Below are 21141 nucleotides of genomic sequence, written 5' to 3'. Positions count from 1 at the left end.
TTATAGCATCAGCTCATATACACACTCTAGGCGTTTCCTGGAACTTCTAGATTTACAGAGCTATTACAGATATTTTTGTTTTTTTCTCCCAATCTCATTACTTCTCCAGAATTTCCCATTTCAGTAACTGGAATGAACTTTCGCCCTGCTTCACAACCAGAGAACAGGAGATGTCTGACACCCAACCTTCCCCACGCAACTCACTAGCAAGCATCCAATGCTCTTTCTTTTGTATCTCAAGTACACTCACTCCCTACTGTCGCCCTCTTAGTTTGGGTCACATTAGTCTCTCATTTGGATTGTTGAATTGATCTCCATCTCTTCATACTTGTCAATCATATCCTAACTCAGTCTCCCTACAGTAGCCAGAATGGTGGGTTCAGAAGGCAGACTAGGTAAATTTAGGCTTCTACTTAAAACTCTTCCAAGGCTTTCTACTACATTCATCCCCATTCCTTAACACTGTGCAGAAGGCCACCTGTAGATCAGTTTCTGCTTTCTTCCCCTTTTGCCACTCTGCCTTTAACTCACCATGCCTGTACCACTCAGGTCTTTATTCAGGTGTTTACACAAACCAGGGTCATTCTTATTTAACAGCCTTTGCATTCCTATGCCTGAATCTATCTACAACTCTTTATATCTCTGACTTACTCATATTCTTCAGGTCACAGGTTAAAGAGAATTCTCAGAAATATCTGTCCTGACATTCTATCATCTTACCCTGCTGATTTTATTAATAGCATTTAAAGAATTATGGATTTAGTTACAAGAATTTAATCATACCTGAAATAAACAAACATTTTAATTTTAAGATGGCATCTTCGTAGGAAAGAAGGAACTGAACTCAGTCAGTCCCGGGTCCTTTCCCCTCAAGTCAGTGGGAAGACCTAGTGTAGCTCGGAGGCCCTGTCACCAGGGCTTGCAGTCTGCTCCGTTCCCCATACTGAAGACCTGGAGGCCACAGAGCCCTTCCCCTCTGAGGACTGGCTTTCTTCCCAGGGTGCTGCCAGGCATGTTCCTGTCACTATTGCCCTTGGAGTCTGGGGTCTCTTTCCTCCCAAACACTAGGGACTGCTTTTATCCTCAAGGAAAGTCTATTTCCCCTGATTTTACAGAGGCATATCCTTGCTCCTCTCCTGTAAGAGTATCTACCCCAATTTCTTATTACTTTTAGCATTTGGAATAAAAAGCCAAGGAGGAAACTGAATAATATTATTTGTAGCTTGTTTTTTTTTTTTTTTTCCCTACCTCAGACTTGCCCTAGGGTCCTAATGAGGAAAGGGAAAGAAAAAAAAATTAAATTTAAAAAAGAGTAAATTAGTATCTCAAAACATTATCCTACCAATATCAACACTACCTGTGCTACTGTGGCATCACTTTGTTTATTGCCTATCTTCCTGAATCTACTGGAACATTGTGAGGGAAGGGTCCATATCTGTCTTGTTCATCATTTATTATGTATTAGGGAACCAGGAAATGTTTGTTCAAAACATGAATTGATGTGGTGGTCTTCTTTACCAACTTTGTCAATGGACATTTTAAGTCTATGGTGCTAATTTGGATGTGGCCCGAAAAGACTTGGCAAACATTAAGCTACTTAGGATCCTACCAAATTCTGATCATTATTCTGAATCATGAAAGATTTCATTATCTTTTATTAAAATATAAAAATTTTCCAGCTGGGCACAGTGACATATGCCTGTTGCTCCAGTCAGCATTTTCATCATTGTGCAAAAGACCCTACAAGAGCAATTTTAGAGAGCAGGGAAAATTTATTTGGCACTCACAATTTCAGAAGTCCATAGATGATCCATTATTCTGGGCCCAAGGTGAGACATGGACTCCCCAGGCCACCCATTTTCTCCAGCCATACCTTACCTGCCTATGGTTATTATTCAGCTAATCTGTTGAAGTAGATTAATGGACTGATCAGGTTAAATCTCTCATAACACAATCATTTCACCTCTCAACTTTCTTGCATTGTTTCGCACGTGAGCTTCTGGGGGACTCCTACCATCTAAACTACAACACCTGTATTTCCAGTGACTCTCAGGCCTAGGCGGAGAATTTCAAGTTCAAGGCCAGCCTTAGAAACTTGGCAAGATACTGCTTCAAAATAAAATGAAAAGGGCTGGGAATGTAGCTCAGTGGTAGAGAATTCCTGGATTCCCCAGTACTGCCAAAAAAAAAAAAAAAAAATGTGTATATATATATATATATTACAGGTATATATATATATATGTGTGTGTGTGTGTGTGTGTGTGTGTGTATGTATATGTATGTGTGTGTATGTATATGTGTATGTATACGTATACATACACACACACACACACACACACACACACACATGCATGCTTTTTCTTCCTTCCTTCCTTTCTTTCTTTCTCTCTTTCTTTCCAGAAGAATTAAAACCTGAATTTATTACTAACATTTTAGCAGAATTACATGTAGTTCAAGGCACTATCTTATAGAGAAACAACAGAGTGAGCATCTAGAAGAAATAAGGGTCTTGCAGAGAGGAAGAGTCTGAAGAAAACTGATTGTTTCAAGGAATGTTTTCTTCCTCTGCTTATATCTTGGCAATCATATCATATCTCCCTCCTTCTCTCCCCCCTCCCCACTGCCTCATGCACACACACTCATCCACCAAGGTAGAAGAAGTCATAAAATATACCCCAATGTAAGTGAGCTTTTTTTAATAAAGGACACCATAATCAAAGGTAGTTATAATCTCAATGTAAGGTAATCAGAAAAATACATATAAAAGCAGAATTAAGTGGATTCCTAGCTGATTATAAGCACATACCTGAATACAGTAGTTGATTGACACCTGTTTGATTTTTATTACTAGGACTACTCTGTTTTGGTCCTGTCCTAGAATATATAAAATTTTTTTTTTTTTTTTTTTTTTTTTTTTTTTTTTTTGGTACTGGGGATTGAACTCAGGGGCACTCAACCACTGAGCCACATCCCCAGCCCTATTTTGTATTTCATTTAGAAAGGGTCTCACTGAATTGCTTAGTGCCTTGCTTTTGCTGAGGCCGGCTTTGAACTCCAGATCCTTCTGCCTCAGCCGCCCAAGCCTCTGGGATTATAGGCATGCCCCATTTTGATTATCAAATTTGATTATCACATAAAGGGAAAGTATAACTTATTAAGTATTTATTATGTTCTAGGCAACATGTTTGAAATTTTCCTGCATGTCCTTTAATTATTTCCATAACCCGGGTCAAATTTCTGTTTATTCTATGTTCTCATCTAAACCATAAAATGATTGCTAATATCCTGCTGAACTAGTACCTTGAGGAGGTTAATAAATATCTAAAGTAAAAAAAAAAAAAAAAAAAAAGAGAGAGAGAGAAGAAGAAGAAAAGTCATTGGATTAAAATAAAAATGCTTTATATTTGTTAAAATGACCTAAGGGTTTTAGTGAACTGGAAACTCAAAATAAATCAGTAGGTAGTATCATGGAATTTCAAAAAAACCAAAATCAAGCTAAACAAAAAATTCATACCTGATATAAATGTTGTTGCTGTAATGGAACACTGATGTCTCATCAAGGAAGGAAATAATTCCCCTGGAGTCGCTGCTGCCCTATTCATGTGTGTTTCAATATGCACTGTTCTGGATACTCTATCAGTTGAGGTACTTTTACAAACTGTGTACATCAAGACAAGGGCAGCCAGGATGTTGGAGGAAGTTTTATATGACCAGTGTTTAAAAGAACTAGGAGCTATTAAACTGACTAAAGAGGAGGGGAAACAATAAGAATATTCAACAAAGCTATACCAACATAATAGCTTTCTCCCCCTATTTCCTGACTCAGTTAAAGCTGCTTTAGATGTTTCCATTGTAACCCTGTGAATTCGGTTGTATTTAAGTAATTTTAAAAGAATGATTCCACTGAAAGATATTACAAATTTTTTTGAGTCTCAGAGAATTAAGTAACTTTCCTCAGATATAGATTTCAAATATTTGATCATTTGTTATGCACAATTATGTTAACTTTATTCTTCATGCCTATCAAGGCAAGTTCTAACTTCAAAAAAACGTTCTAACTTTTTTTTGGAAGAAAAAAGCTGGATTAAGACAGAAAAGATTTTGGTTTGATTTCAGGCAAACTTGAACAACCTTCTAACAACTGGAATCATTTAAGAATGGAATGTTCTTCCTTTTGAAATGGTGAATGTATCCTTCCTGGAAATCACTCCTCAAGTGTGTCGGAAAACTGAGCTCCATTTAGGGAGGATAACTGTATAAATGGCCTCTCTGGTCTCTGTAATCTAGAGGAAAAAAATGAACATCTGAAATGCTAATTGTGAATTTATTCTGGGGAGATTTTGTACCGTGTAAATTGTGTCCTGTAAAAGACAAACCAACAAATCCCAGTGTATTTCTTTTCCTGAAGTCTTCCTATTTACCTATTTCTTTATAACTCAGTCCCTTGTTCATTGGCCATTTGTTTCTATTTAGGATCTGGGAATTTCAAGTGGTTCCTGGCCTCAGTAGCTCACACTTTTGATGAAAAAAAAAAAAAAAATGACACATAAGTGGATGATTATTCTAAGGTGCTGTGAGTGCTGAGAAAGAGGTAGGAACAAAATTCTTAAAGAATAGAGAGAACGGCTTGTTAGTACCTCCCAATGAAGTGAAATGGGCTAGAGGGTGGAAAAATGTTTACAGAGGAGAGTCCGATTTTCAGATTGAAGAAGAGTAAATACTTGCTAAGTGGAAACAGAGGTGGAGAGAATTTCAGCCATACTCTAGCTCATAAAAATGAAAACTCTAGGGATTAAAAGAACTGCACATAGTTTAGTTTGGGTGGAGAAAGAGACCAGTGAAAGCAAGAAAGGTCACAGATCACAATAAGCAAGTTAAGGATTTTGAACTTGGTCCTGTAAGTGATGGGACCAAGTGAAGGGTCTTTAATAAGAAAAACTTCAAAATTATGATGTACATGTTCTGAAAAAATACTGCAGAAAGCACTTCTAAAGCCAGAAATATTTTGTTTTACCATTCCCCCATTTGGATTGCTTGCCCTCTTTCTCTCCTCTGTTGGTGCATATAATCAAGCACAACTGGGTACATTCTAACCTCACAATAATCGGCCTTCTGGGGAACGTCCATCATAACGGATGCTTTAGAAAACCTCTTGTGAACTTTATTGAAGCTTGGTATAAATGCTTAGTGACACAAAAGAAGGAAAGAGCCAAAGTGTGTTTAACCAGATTAAAAGCTTAACCTGTATAAATGTAAGAAGTATGATTTATACAGAGGCCAAAAAAGCGTTATAGGTAAAGTATAGAAGGATCAACACATGTCTCTTTCACAGTACGTCCCCATTGTCCTTGTCAGAAGCGTGCATTCTGCCCACACTTGGCTTGCTCATCAGTCAGTACAACAGGGCTGTTTTTTCTCTATGCTCAGTCTTGTTCCCAGGAGGTTGTGCAACCGACCAGTCGGAGTGGGTCTGTGAGTTTGCGCTGCAACCTAATAGTGAGGTTCCCAGTGGTTGTCTGGGCTGAAGTGCACTAAGCAGGCAAACTCTGTGAGGTAGTAAAATTCAAATTACTTCGAGTAAAATTCCAAAGTGACATTAACCTCACTGGCGAACAATGATGGGTTAAAAAGAATAATAAACTTGCAGGCTTTTCAAAAGAAACTACTAGTCGGTCTCACAATTTTCACAAATACACTCTGCTGTTGAATCCCATTCTGCTCCCACTACAACCCTCCATGAGAAATATTAGAGAAATTGCTTCTCTTTCATTTCTTATTTCTAAATGATTTCCATATTTCATGCTGCCAGCCTGCTTAGACTGGCATCTGTATTTACAACAGGAAATTCTGCCACCAATGCTGCCCACACTCTAATTAAAATCTGTCCATGGCACTTGAAAATGACCTGGTCATAATGTGGGTTTATTCCAATAGCATTTAAATGTCAGGATTCTGACAATAAAGCCTTTTGCTTCAATGTCCTCCATTTATGTTTGCGGTGCAATTTTCACAAATATGGTGAGACATTCTGTGGTACTGTATGCTTGTTCTTTTATTTAGATGCTTACTTGGTAAACCTAATTTTAAAAGTTTGAACCTGCTTTAAGATCGCTTCCTATTTGCTTTACATTTCCTCAAATCTCAGAACTATTATTTAGCATCCAAACAGCTATAATTAAAGAAAGGCTTTTGCTTGGCTTCAAATAAATAGTTATCCAATTTCACGCTTGGAAATGTATGTGACAAGTCTTCAGAATCAGCAGTGGTGAAACCAATCTTAGAGATGAACTTGTCAGGCCAGCACCCAGGCAGGAGAAGGAAGGCACTTTGCTAGTGTATTTGCTCTTAACATGGAGAGCATTCACGAACAGTAACCAACATCATCTCTAATTACTGCTGTGATTAGTATCAAAGAATTGGGTCTCAGGAGGCTTGTTTTCCTGAAGAAAATACAGTGCCATATGTTGCAACATTTTTCTTTTTTTTTGTACAGTACTCGTACTTTAGTAAGGATTTCTTTGTCCTGGCCATTGTCCTATCAAACTTTTCTTAATTCGAAATATATTCTGAAGAAGCCAATTTTTCCCAGTTGCTTAGAATTGACCTTTTTAAAAAATTAACTGTCATTTCATTATTAAAAACATCCTAATCTTATTTCAGGGGTATATGAATAAAATGTAATTCATTTGAAGACCAAAGGGAAGAAAAAAGGGGGTTCCATAGAAGTCTCAAGGTCTTTTCTCAACATGGAGTCTGCTTGTCAAACAGTCTTTCAGTAATTAATACAGTTTAATCCTGCTGAACAAGGTATTTTCTGCCGAATAAAATATTTGTCTGTAATTATTTCCATTTAGATGTGAGAGACCAAGCTTTCTGAGAGAAAGGCAGCATGACTTAGGGGAAAGAATACCGTATTGGGAACAAGGTGGCCTGACAACTGCTTTATAACTTTGTTGTGTCTTTTTAATAATAGGCCAGATATGAAGAATATAATACAGTAGCCAGTACATATTAAGTACAAGAATTCATTCTATTATTTCTTCCAGAACATTGCTTTTTAAAATATTACCCAACATAGACTTCTGGAATGAGATCCAACCAGAAAAGAACTGGAAGTTATCACTCTCATCCTCAAAAACTTGACCAAACTGAAAATTAATTACTTTTTTTTGGACCCACCAGAGATCTGAGTTCACAGGGAAAATGACTACCCTGAAATCTGGAGAGACAAGTAAAATTAGAGTCATGCATGAGATTTCCTTACAAGGAGCAGAAGCCACCCACAAAAAGCATATTTGGGCAAATTGTTGGAGACTAAGGGTGAATGGGTTTGAGAGTGGGAGTGCCCTGGCCTCACAGTCTCTGGCGAGGCCCATGTTGTCATAGGTTTTACCCACAGAGAGCTGACCAGATTCTCAGGGAAGACTTAGAGTAATTGGTTTAAACATGCTCTGTGTTCTCCATAATCAAGACCTACTCTCTAGAGGAACGACTTTAGTGGAGAATTTATTCACTTAAAATAAGTGCATTACTCTCATTCCTGCCCTTTTTAGCCTTCCTATGTCATCTAAGGTGGGGAAAAATATTCCACCATATTCCCAAGACACAGAAAAAGAACAGAGGCCAAGTGAGATTTAATCAGAAGATTATAAAATGCTTTCTATCCCTCACACCTCATCACCACACTGATGGGCTCCAGTGTAACATTGTATTATAGATGAAGAACTGCAAGACACAGACCATCTCTGAGAAGAAGTTACTGAAGACCAAGGTCCACAGGAAAAGCAACAACAGGACAACAGAAGAATTTAAAGTCTCTGGAGCCTAAATCTACAGCCAGATTAACACAAACTGTCATACAGAGCCTTTTGACATCAGTTCCTATCATCCTATATATCTTGTCCAACTTGCAGTGAAAAATACTCATAATGCAAAATAGGCAAGAAAAATAAAATCTGTACAGACAAAGTAAACATCAAAACTAGGTCCAAGTATATGATGCAGATGTGGAAATTATCAAAAACGAATTTGAAATAATTATGATTAATATAAAAGGCTCTGATAGAATGTACAAAAAACAAATGGGAATGTATGTAGAGAAATGGGAACCCTAAGAAAGAATGTAAAGAAATGCTAAATATTAAAAACTGTAACAGAAATGAAAACTGCCTTTCATAGGCTATTTGGAATGGCCAGTTGACTGATAATGGCTAAGAAAAGAATCAGAGAGCTTGACTACATGTTAATTGAATTTGCCCAACTACTATATATAAAGAAAAAATAAATTGGAAAAGAACCATAGGACAATTTCTAAAGTACAACATACATGTAATTGAATTATCACAGGGAGGAGTAAGACAGAAAGAAGCAAAAAACTTTGCAATAGAAAGCATGGACTTTTCCATAATTAATGATGGCCAACACACTAAAGTTCTAGAAAAGTCATAGAACACAAATGTGTTTAGTCAACTTTTTGTCACTGTGATCAAAATACTTGACAAGAATGACTTGGAGAAGAAAAGATTTATTTTGGCTTATAGGTTCAGTGGATTCAGATCATGGCTGGATGGCTCCAAGGCAGAAACAAAATGGTAGAAGGGTGTGACAGAGAAAAATTGCTCAGATCCTGGCAACTAGTGAGGAGAGAGAGAGAGAGAGAGAGAGGAACTGAGGAGAAGATAAACCCTTCCAGGGCATGCACCCTGGACCTAATTCCTCTAACTAGGTCCCACCTCCCAAAGTCCACGCAGCTAGCAATGAGGTCCATGACATCAGAGCCCGTACTATTCAATTAGTGCCTAAAGGTCCCAGCTCTAAACCTTGTTCCATGCTTTCAACACATGAACCTTTTGGGGGAACATTTCAGTCCCAAACCCTAACAGTGAAGGTTTATGAATTCCAAAAATATACACATAACTGTATTGTATTTAAATAATAATGATGATGATGTTGTGAAAGACACTGGGAACAAACAAACAAACAAACAAAAAACAACTTACATATAGAGGGAAAGGGAATGATTACCTTAGAATTTTAATCTGAAACTGGAAGCAAAAAGTAAATAGAAGTGTTAAAAGAAAAATATGAACTTATAATCTGACATTCAGTGAAATTACCTTCAAAAGTAAATATATATTCAAAAGAAAAATACAGATTCTCAAACAAACAAACCTGAAGTAATTTATCACCATTAGACTACCTGGTAAGAAATTTAATAGAAATTTCTTCAGGGACAGATAAATGTTGTAGGTCAAAAATACAGATCATAAAGAAAAGCATTGAGGAAGGAATAAATGAAGATAAAATGCAATCTTTTATTTTCTTATTTTTAATTAAGCTAAAGGATAACTTTAAATGATAATAGCGATAACATGTTTGGTGATATTAGCATATAGATAAATGAAATGAATGACAACAATACTATAAGAAGCAGGAGTCGGGGGTATTCTAATATAAGGAGACTGCACTATGATGCAGTGGACTTAAGATACATAACTCAGAGAGAGTAGCATCAGTAACATGGCAGAATAAGACTTTTCAGATTTTGTTTTTTGCAGAAACATCAATTTAAACAAACATCCATGCACAAAAAATGTTTTTGTAAGACCTAAGAAGTATGAGAGATTAGAGCACTTGAGTGGAGGACAGCAATAAGAAAAGCCACAAGGAAGAATTTAGGAAGGACAATTTCACATTACTCACTCGACTTTTTCCCCAAGTCAAGTCAGTGCATCATGGATACAATTCATATTCAGGAAGAAAAGTGAAATGAACAGCTAACTTCATTGTGGATCCCAGTACCAGGATGACCACAGTAAATCCTAGTGCCAGGTTGGTCTTTGTGGACCCTGTATAAAAGACCACTGCAGTGTCAGGCTTAACACCTGCCAGGTAAACCCCCAGAACACCAATCTCCAAACTTCCCCATGAGGCCCCAGTCTCTAGGCTGACTTCTGCTCAGTCAGGACCAAGGAATTTTCTAAAGACTCAGTTCTCCAAGCCTGCGCCCATGTCAGGCTAGCCCCCATATCCTCAGATTATATACAGGTCAAACCCATAGACCAAGTTGTTGTCTACTCTCACTGCAGCTCTTTAATATATCACTATGACTTTTAGATAAAGCAATTAAGCCAAAGAAAGAAGTAAAAGGCATACAAATAGGAAAGGAGGAAGTCAAATTATACCTATTACAGATGATATGATTCTACATGTAGAAAAACCTAAAGACTCTGCCAAAGATTAGAACTGAAAAACAAATGCAGTAAAATACCAGATACAAGATCAGCATACAAAGATCAGTAGCTTTTCTATATATCAATTGTGAACTTCCTAAGAAAGAAATCAGAAATGTAATCTCATTCAAAATAGGCACACAAGATAAATAAATTAATTAAATACCTAAGATTACAAAAGACCTTCAAAATAAAAATGATAAAATATTGAAGAAAGAAATTGAAAAAGATACTAAAAGGTGGAAAGACCGCCCATGTTCATAGACATAGAATTAATATTGAAAAAAAAAAGGTCATACTACCTAAAGCAATTTACAGATTCAATGCAATCCCCATCAAAATACCAGTGACATTCTTCACAGAACTAGAAAAAAAATTCTAAAATTCATATGGAGGCTTTTCACAATCTAAAAATAGAATTACCTGACTATATGACTCATTGGTATATATTCCCTTCCCAAAAGAAATGAAGTCAACATACAGAAAAGTACCTGCATATGCATGTTTATTGCAGGATTATTCACAGTGGCCAAGACAGGGAATCATTCTACTTGTTTTCAATAGGTGAATATGAGCATTTTTTGGTCCTAAAGAAAAATGAAATCCTTCCATTTGCAGGAACTGGAGGACAACATATTAAGCAAAAGAAGCCAGGCACAGACAAGTATTACATGTTTCTCTCATATGAGGAAGTTAAAAAAATATAATAAAAAGATGAACTGAAGTATACACTCATATGTTGTTGATGGGTTGCAAATTGGTGCAACCACTCTGGAAAGCAGTATGAAAACTTGGAATGGAACCACCATTTGACCCAGTTATCCCACTCCTTGCTATAAATCCAAACCCACATAAAATAGTGTTGCAGTCACATCAATGTTTATAGGAGCTCAATTCACAATAGCTAAACTGTGGAATCAAACTTGGTACTCTTCAATAGATGAATGGATAAAGAAAATGTGTTTTATATATATATATATATATATATATATATATATACACACACAATAGAATATTACTCAGCCATGAAGAAGACTGAAATTTGGTATTTGCCAGTTTATGAATGGAACTGAAGACTATCATGCTAAGTGAAATAAGCCAGTCTCCAAAATCCAAAGGCCAAATTCTCTCTGTGCTATGCAAATGCTAATACACAATAAGAGGGGGAGGGAAGAATAGAAGTTCACTGGATTAGATAAAGGGGAATTAAAGGAATAGGAAAGACAGTAGAATGAATCAGACATAACTTCCTATGCTCATATATGAGTACATGACCAGTGTAACTCCATATTATGTGTAACCACAAGAATGGGAAGTAATACTCCATGTTTGTATAACATGTCAAAGTACACTCTACTGTCATGTATATCTAAAAAGAACAAATAAAATTTTTTTTAAAAAGATGACCTGAAGTAGTAGAGAGACTGTTAGGCAAAAGGTGGATGGATATGATCAGTACACTATACAGGCATATACGAAATTATAGTGAATCCCATTAATTCATACATTTCATATATGTTCATAATTATAATAAAAAATGAAGATGAGGGAATACTCCTAGATTCATTTCATGAAGACAATATTACCTTCATGCCAAATCCAGGCAAGGACACTATTTTAAAAAAGAAAATTATGGACCAATTTCCCGATGAGTATAGATGCAAAAATCCTCAACAAAATACTATCAAATTGAATACACCATAATCAAACATGATTTATCCCTGGGATGCAAGCATATTTTCACATTTACAAGATAAATAAGTGTGATATACCATAAACAGCCGAAAGAAGACTTAAATTATAGTCATTCTTTAGAAGTAAAAAAAGTACTTGGTAAAATTCAACATCTTTCATAATAGAAGTTGTCTACAAATCAGAGATGGAAAATACCTCAATATAATAAAGGTCATATACTAAAATCCCACATCTAACAACACAGTCAATGGTGGCTAGCTGAAGTTTTCCTTTAAAATTGGGAATAAAACAAGGATGCCTACTTTTGTCACTTTTTATTATTGTACTACTGGTAGTTCCAGGCAAAGCAATAAGATGAGAAATAAAAGGCATTCAATTTGGAAAGGAAGATGTAAAATTATCTCAGTCTGCAAATGACATTTTCTTATATAGAGAAACCCAAAAGTTTCCACCAAAAAATTCTTAAAATTAAAAAATTATTCAGTGAAAATTTTCAGTAGAAAATCAATGCACCATAGAATCTGTAGAATTTCTGCACATTAAAAATACCCTACCTTTAAACAAATAAAAGCAAAACAAAACAAAAATCGAACTCCATATGCAACAACATCAAAAATATTTGGGAATAAATTTATAAAGAAGATTAATGCTCTCTATACTAAAAACTATAAAATATTGATGGGGAAAATTGAAGGAGGCACATATAACAGAAAGATATCCCATAATGATGAATTGGAACAATTGATGTCATAAAATGTCCACAGTATACAGAACAATGTACAGAGTCAATGTAATCGCTATCAAAATTCCAGTGCCATTTTTCATAGACATTGAAAAGAAATTCTGAGTCATATGGAACCACAAAAGACTCCAAATAACCAAAGTAATCTTGAGTGAAGCAAGCAAAGGGATATATGACCCTACCTCATTGTAGTGCAGCGTACTACTTTAATTTCAAATTATGCCTCAGAGCCAAAGTATTCAAAATGCAGTGGCATTGGCATAAAAATAGACACACAAAATAATGAAACATAACAGAGGGACTCGGAAATAAATTCACTCATTTATGATCAATCATTGACCAAGCTGGCAAGAGCACACAACTGAGAATGTACTACTAATAAATGCTGGTGGGAAAACTCTATATCCAAATTATGAAGAATTAAATTGGATATGTATCTCATACATACCATACACAAAATTCAAATTAAAATGCATTAAATACTTAAACATGGATTTGAAAGGTTAAAACTACTGGAAGAAACACTGTTAGATTAAAAGTCCCCTGATAATTCTGGAGCTTCTGTACATCAAGGTGTCTGAAGTTAATATGATACAGTATATACTTAAAATAATAGTTGATCTTAAATATTCTCATCACTAAATAAGTGACAGATATTTAACTAGTTTGATTTTGGTACAACATTAATATATAAAATGTTTTATATAGACTGCATGCCAATAAATGTGGGAAATGCAGATTTAACAAACTCTAGGGCAACCTCTAAACTTTTAAAAACAGAGTTATAAATATTTTATGAGAGAGATAAAACAAAATCATATTAAATGGTCAACTAAAGCTAATAAATGCAAAACATAAGATAAAGAGCAAAAAAGAATAAATACAACCATTATAAAATAATTGCAAATGTGGTAGAAATTAGTCCAGCTATATTGATAATTGTTTTAAATATGAAAAATCTAAAGGCAACCATTAAAGATGCAGATTGTCTGAGTGAACAAACAGGAGCACAACTATATCTTATTCATAACTATATATCATCTACAGTAAATCCACTTTAAAGACAAAGATAGGTTCAGAGTAAAAGGATGGAGAAAGATAAATTCTGTTAACACTAATCAAATGACGGTGAGAGTAGGTATATTAATTTCTGATGAAGCTGATTTCAAAACAAAGGCAATTATTGGAGATAAATAGCATTGCAAAAATAATGAAATGGTGAATTCTCTGAGAAGCAAAGCAATCCTAACCTTGGCTCTACCTAACAATAGACTGCCAAAACATGTGAGCCAAAGTCAACAAATTGAAAGGAGAAATAGCGAAACCTAGCATCATACCTAGAGACTGCAACACTACTCTACAAGCATCTGATAAGTCAAACATGCAGAAAAATCCAAAATGGTGTATTTGGTCTGAAAAATACTGTTGACAAATTTGACCTCATTGGTATTGATAGAATACTCTTTCAAACAATAGAGTATACATTCTTTCCAAGTCTGTAAGAAAAATTCCCTAAGACAGGCGAATTCTGTATCATAAAACACAATTTCACAAATTTAAAAGTATAGAAATCATGCAATATGTGTTTCAGACCACAGAAACAGAACAAATAATGCAAATTAATGAGGAATAGCAGAAGCCCATTAATTGCTAATAGAATAAAAAATACAGCAATTTTGGAAGAGAGTTTGATAACTTTTTACAAAGCTCAGCATGTTCTGACCATGTGATACAACAATTATCCCAGGTGTAAATTCAATTAATTTGAAAAATTCTATCTACACAATGATTTACAGCAACTAAATTCATAATCTAAAACTGAAAATAATCAAGATATCCATCAAAAAGTGAGTAATAGACTGTGGTACATGTATGCAATAAAATATTACTTATCAATAAAAGGGAATCTTTAATAAGTCATACAAAGACATGAATGAACCATAAATGCATATTGAAAGTGAAAGAAGTCAGAATGAAAATGTAGCATATTATTTGAGTTCAATTCAATCACATTCTGGCAACGGCAGAACAATAGAGACATAAAAAATATTAGGGGTTGCAAGTGATTTGGGGAGGAAGAAGAGAAGGTTGAATAATTAAATCACAAGGGAATTTTAGGGCAGTGAAATGATTCTATATTACACTGCAATGGTGAATACACGATGCTATGCATCTGACAAAAACACAGTCTTATTTTTTTCTCTTCTTTATTAAACTTTTTGTTTACTTTTACAGACTGCATTTTGATTCATTGCAAACAAATGGAGTACATCTTTTTGTTCCTATGGTTGTACACAATGTAGAGTCATACCATTTGTGTAATCATACATGTACATAGGGTAATGATATCTGTCTCATTCCACCATTTTTCATATGCTCCCCTCTTATTTCTCTCTATAGAATATAAAGTTCCTCCATTCATCTCTCACCCCCAGCTCCCCACCCCCATTATATATCATCATCCACTTATTGGGAAAATATTTGGCCTTTGTTTTTTTGGAATTGGTTTATTTCACTTAGCATGATATTCTCCAACTCCATCCATTTATCTGCAAATGCCATAAAATCATTCTTCTTTATGGCTGAATAATATTCCATTGTGTATATATACCACAGTTTCTTTATCCATTCATCAATTGAAGGGCATCTAGGTTGGTTCCACAATCTAGCTATTGTGAACTGAGCTGCTATAAACACTGACATAGCTGCATTACTGTAGTATGCTAATTTTAAGTCCTTTGGGTATAAACTGAGGAGTGGGATAACTGAGTCAAAAGGTGGGTCCATTCCAAGTTTTCTGAGGATTCTCCATACTGCTTTCCAGAGTGGCTGCACCAATTTTCACCTCCACCAGCAATGTAAAAGTGTGCCTTTTCCCCCACATCCACGCCAGCATCTCTTATTGTTTGTGTTCTTGATAATAACCATTCTAATTGGAGTAAGATGAAATCTTGGAGTTGTTTTAATTTGCATTTCTCTAATTACTAGAGAGGTTGAACATTTTTTCATATATTTATTAGTCACCTGCATGTCTTCTGTAAAGTGTCTGTCCAGTTCCCTGACCCATTTATTGATAGGTTTCTTTGTATTTTTGGTGTCAAATTTTGTAAGTTCTTTATAAATTTTGGAGATCAGTGCTCTATCTGAAGTGCATGTGGAAAAGATTTTCTCCCAATCTGTAGGCTCCCTTTCACATTTTTGATTGTATCCTTTGCTGAGAAAAAGCTTTTTAGTTTGAGTCCATCCCATTTATTGACTCTTGCTTTGATTTCTCATGCTTTGAGAGTCTTGTTAAGGAAATCTGATCCTAAGCCAACATGATGAAGATTTGGGCCTACTTTGTCTTCTATTTGGTGCAGGGTCTCTGGTCTAATTCCTATGTCTTTGATCCATTTTGAGTTGAGTTTTGTTCAGGGTGAGAGGTAGAGGTTTAATTTCATTGTACTGCATATGGATTTCCAGTTTTGCCAGCACCATTTGTTGAATAGGCTATCTTTTCTCCATTGTATGTTTTTGGCTCCTTTGTCTAGTATGAGGTGACTGTATTAATGTGGTTTTGTCTCTGTGTCTTCTGTACCATTGGTCTGCCTGTCTATTTTGGTGCCAATACTATGCTCTTTTTGTTACTATTGCTCTGTAGTATAGTTTAAGTTCTGATATTGTGATACCTCCTGCTTCACTTTTTCTGCTTAGTATTGTTTTGGCTATTTGAGGTCTCATATTCTTCCAGATGAAGTTCAGAATTGCTTTCTCTATTTCTATGAGGAATGTCATTGGGATTTCAATTGGAATTGCATTGAATCTATATATAGTGCCTTTGGTGGAATGACCATTTTGACAATGTTAATTCTGCCTATCCAAGATCATGGGAGATCTTTCCATCTTCTAAGGTTTTCTTCAATTTCTTACTTTAGTGTTCTGTAGTTTTCATTGTAGAGGTCTTTCACCTCTTTTGTTAGATTGGTTCTGAAGTATTTTAATTTTTTTGAGGCTATTGTGAATGGAGTGGTTTTCCTAATTTCTCTTTCAGAGGATTCATCACTTATGAATAGAAATGCATTAGATTTTTGTGTATTGATTTTATATCCTGCTATTTTGCTGAATTCATTTATTAGTTCTAGAAATTTTCCAGTGGACTTCTTTGGACCCTCTAAATATAAAATCATGTCATCGGCAAATAGTGACAACTTGAGTTCTTCTTTTCCTATTTGTATCCCTTTAATTTCTTTGGTCTGTCTAGTTGCTCTGGCTAGTGTTTCAAGGATGATGCTGAATGGAAGTGATGAAAGAGAGCATCCTGTTTTATTTCAGTTTTTAGAGGGAATGCTTTCCGTTTTTCTCTGTTTAGAATGATGTTGGCCATGAGCTTAGCATAGATATCCTTTGAAATGTTGAGGTATGTTCCTACTATCTTGATTTTTTTCTAGTGTTTTAAGCATGAAGGGGTGCTGTGTTTCCCATGGTCTTTTATAGCACCATGGGCTGAACTTAGAATACAAAATGCACACACACACAAAAGAAAAAATTAGAAGATTTGAGATCTAAGGGTGGAATGTGGAATGTGATTTTAAAAAACCTGATGGTATTGAAACATATGAAACAATGTCCTTGACGAGGGTAGAGGACAAGGTGCTGACCTATGTAAATTTGGAAATGAGAAGAATCTATAAGATTGAAGGTGAAAGAAACAGAGCATAAGCACTCTATTCCAGGTGATTTTTTTTTTTTTTTCAAAAGCAGTGCAGGTCAACCATTCCAAGGCTGCTCTAACATGTATACTACAAGTAAACAATTAATCAAAGGGTGATAGATGATGGAAGCCTGGTTACTCAATGTTGGAATGGGAGTTTAAAAATAAGCAAGGGTAAGATGATAGCTACAATGATGACATCAGAAAGAGCTAATGTGCTGTTTTAATATGGACAGAAAAATGTACAAAACAGAAATACTTATAAATATGTATATGCATATACCCATGTCTTAGCCCAGGCATAGAGTTTCCTGTTCCTGTCAGTTGAGAAGGCCTGGTATGATTGACAATCCAGTACCAACAAGCACACCTCACTTTCTGGTCTTGGTTTCTAATATTCTCCCATTTAAAGAACCATGGATTTTTGAAGAAATGGTTGATTTAATATTACAGCATGTGTGTGCCTGTGCTTGTGTGTGTGTGTGTGTGATGTGATATATGTGTGTGTGTCGATATACACACACACAGACATACACAGATGATCCTGAAGCATCTTATAGTGCTAGAAAATAAAGAAAAGTTAATGAAAGAAGCTCTATCAATCCATAACTATGGGAGTATGTCAAAGTGAGCCAAGACCAACTTGAAAAGCTCCCAGTGGTCAAAGCTGAAACAAGTTGAGCAACAAAATAAAAATAGAATATTGGGTTATAACCTAGATTCTTAAATATCCATGGGCCTATACTGTTACAAATAAATGAAAATAAATAAATGGGTAGGAAAGACAAATCTCTCAGAGGAATTAAAATAACCTATGTGACTACACTCCCTCCAGAGATGGAGCCTAGCTTTCTACTCATTTGGTGCATGGTGACTGACTTTCTTTCCATGTCATGTGAAAAGGGAGGACAGAAGATTAAACTTCACTGTGGAGAAACCTGACAAGTACTTCCTCAATCAGATGGTCAAACTGAACAAGAGCGATAAGTAATGTTGATAGCCCATAACAACAATATGATTTGATGAGAATAGCTTTTTACCTCTGGAGTCATCCTTCAAAAAAATCCTTTACTTCAGTCTAATCATGAGAAAAAAAAAAATCAAACAAATCCAGTGAAGTTACATCTATAAAATACTCAAAAAACTATTCTGAGAAATTGTCATAGCAGGAAAAGCCCAAGTTGACGTATGGTTGAATGTAAAGTAGTATCTTGGATGGGATCCTGGAACAGAAAAAGGACATTAGGTGAAATATAAAACTATAAGAATATGTAAAATATGGACTTCAGTTAATAATAAAGAATCAGTCCTGGTACACCAATTGTAACAAGTATACCATACTAATGGAGGGTGCAGTTTAATAATAAGGGATGCTGGGTGAGAGCGCATATGGGCACTGTGTCGGCCTTCTTAATTTAATCTTCCTGTAATTTTGAAACTAAATAAGTTCAGTAAATAATAAACTAAATAAAAATAAACTAAAAACAATCAATTAAGTAAAGTTCATTTAATTTTTTTTACCATGTGGAGAGCTCAATGCTGAACCCAGGGGATGAGTACTCATTGTGCAGTTTCAAGCTCCAGCAGGAGATTTCATGTCTGTATGGGTGATGGCCTGTCAAAATCATCAGCATTTGCCATTCAACAATGTCGAAAGCAATTCATAAAGGACTCTGAAGAATAAGTCACAAGTTATGGAGTTCAGGATCTCTTTTATTGACATGAGAGATGCTGTAGTTGGGAAAAATGCTCTGAGTAATGCATTTTGCAGCATCAGAGTATATGAGTTGGAGCTCATTAATTGAAGCATATATCTTTGATATTAGTATTCTCTGGGTATAATAATGAAAAAAAAGCATAGCTAAATCAACAATGACAATAAAAGATTGAATATCGACATTTTGTTTTTGTCAAGTGTATGTATTATATATATCTATAAAATTATATTTTAATGTAAAAAATATTTTTGCCTTATGTATATTGGAAGAAAAGCCATAGGGTATAAATGCATATAAAATTTGGGATAATTTTCCATCTGTTGTATAAGAAATTGTAGTTTGTGTGTTGTCCATTTTTAGCTGGCTTCATTGTCTAAGAACCACACTGCTGCTAATTCTTGTAAATTGCATTTGCACAATGTAAGTAAAACATCTTTTAAAGTGAGTAAAATCAATTTGTTGCCCTGCAAAGGGTAGTTAATGGCTTCTGCATTGTGGATCGGATTGAAATTGCTCATGTTACTCTGGTGACTCAAATTAAGCTGTTGGCCTTTGCTACAGTGGCAGGTGTTACCCTAAGGTAATACCATGTATTCTTTACAAAAAATCCACTGAAATAAAGCCAACGGCTATTCGTATTTCCTAAAAGATTTCTCTTAGAAAATAAAAACCTGTGAAATTAATGACTTCTAATGTAATGTTTTCTACTCAGAAATTCCACTTAGTGAAATTCTACAGTTCCACATAGAATTGGGTAATATCCATATGGAGCAGGGTCATTCTATCTCTCCCTTGACATGGAATCAGTCAACCATAATTCAGTAGTTTTAGCTGTTTCCCTTCTTCCTCAAAGAGCAAAAATAGATCATGTTCTTCATATACAATGAAAAATCTTAATTAATACTTAATTTATCTAATTTTAGCATTTCATATAGCAGTACAGAGAAAAATACAAAAATGATTACTTGAACTTTGTTTTGAAGAAATAATGTTGAAAACATTAATTTTATTGCAAGATATTGTATATCATTTGCAACTGGCTCCCTACAAAACCCCCAGATCAAGCATTTAAGTCATTTAGTCACTAGGTATTTGAGCTAAAAGTAGTCAGAGTCAAATCAGTCATTTAGCATGCTGATAGTATACTGAAATTTTGGTTACATTTCAAAAGGTTTGCCACTTTTCTTTGCAACAAGAGGAAAATACCATGGCAAAACCCAAACATCTTAAAGTGAATAATTTCATGACTTTTCATTAAATCACTTGTAGGAGCAGACATTGTACTTGGAAAGTGACTTGATTTTATGCCCAGTCAACTTAAATGCATAAGTATATTTTAACCTCTAAGACTTGACATCCAGAAGATGTCTCAGAACAACCCTTCTATGGAAGGGTTTCTATGGATGAAATTATATTTCTAAATGCCCTTTATATATCTTTCCTTTATGGACCACACTTTCTGATGGAGCTTAAGAACCAGGTTATAAATTTAGAGTTATTGGAATTGACTTAAGTTCACATCCTGAGTGTCTAGTTTTTTAACTCTATCGAATTTCCTGAAAAGATATTGGTATTCTACTTTTTTATTGTTTTATAAATCTGGGGATTGAACCCAGTGCCTTGAGTATTCTAGGCAAGCACCCTAACACTTAGCTACATTTCCAGCCCCAGAAAACTGGTATTTTGTCTCTATGAGTAGTAGTGTGATATTTAATTCATTATAGTATGGACACATAATAAATCACATAGAATAATGATAGAGGCTACTTTAAGAGGAAAATGGATTATCCCTCCCCAAATAATCCTTTCTGCTCAGTTTGAAACCTGGTTTATTGCTCCCACTGTGATGGCTCCCAAGTACCCTCAGATGACATGTCCAGTGTCTCTAAGTGGTGGCAGTTCTCATGAACTGTGACTTCCAGACAGCAGATACTTCATTTGTCTCTCAACTATTATTTAGTAAATTTTGAAACTTCATTCAATGGGCAATTTGCTCAAGATTTTCATGTTTTCTGGGACTTCTTATATTAATTATTACCTGTACCACTCTATTGAAGATAGATT

Source organism: Sciurus vulgaris (genome assembly GCF_902686455.1).
Source record: "Sciurus vulgaris genome assembly, chromosome: 1".
Lineage (NCBI taxonomy): Eukaryota > Metazoa > Chordata > Mammalia > Rodentia > Sciuridae > Sciurus > Sciurus vulgaris.
This window is presented reverse-complemented; position numbering follows the sequence as displayed.